The sequence below is a fragment of the Montipora foliosa genome, chromosome 5 (assembly GCF_036669935.1).
Source record: "Montipora foliosa isolate CH-2021 chromosome 5, ASM3666993v2, whole genome shotgun sequence".
NCBI classification, from domain to species: Eukaryota; Metazoa; Cnidaria; class Anthozoa; order Scleractinia; family Acroporidae; genus Montipora; species Montipora foliosa.
Genome location: NC_090873.1, coordinates 22,956,801 through 22,957,627, shown reverse-complemented (window position 1 = coordinate 22,957,627; position 827 = coordinate 22,956,801).

Genomic DNA, 827 nt, shown 5'->3' with positions numbered 1-827 from the left:
CCCGCTTCTCGAAAGTTACAAAACTTTGTGGGCCATTTTCGGGTGTCACAATTCCCTTTATATCTCAAGAAAGGAGAGGATTTAATTCGTCAAATTTTACAGTTATTTTACTTTTTGTTGCCTTAAATACATGTTAAAAGATCGGCTTTCCAAAACAAGCGGATGGCAATTTCACAAATAGCTTTTCGAGCCAGAAAACTTTTCGGGACTTTCGAGAAACGGGCCTCTGGTCGCTAACCTAGAAGTATAAAATAGCTTATTGAAAAGGTGGATATTATTTACACTGCAATCATTACATTAAACAGCATTAATTTTCTCTTTGTCAACCTGTTAGATTACAACAACATGATGATCAGCAGACGTTTACTTGTGAAAAAAAACAAAAAAACAAAAAACAAGGTAAGTACTTTTTAATGTAAAAAGTACAAGGAAGAAAAACATCGTCGCAAATGTTGGCCGTGTAATCTTATATTTCAACAGAATTTAGTATTGGAGGGTAATTCCCACCCTGGTCAGAGCCGGTCTTTCTCTGTCCTTGTGTGGGCCAAATTCCATTAGTAGCGCCAACGCTCACATGGTTTAGATGGGTAGAAATAACACTTTAAATTACCCTCCAATAGTTACTTTGTAATGTGTTGTAAAACGATGAAAGAGGAGAGAGAGAGAGAGACGAAGAAGAAGAAAAAGAAGAAGGAAAGAAAAAAACAGTAAGCAGACGACCAACTCGTTAGCGATGCTGAGCGTGAAAGAGACCGACTGACAGCACGAGAAAACAGGGGAAATATTAGTTACAAACAACAAGAGGGAAAGGAGGTAAAAGCAGGAAT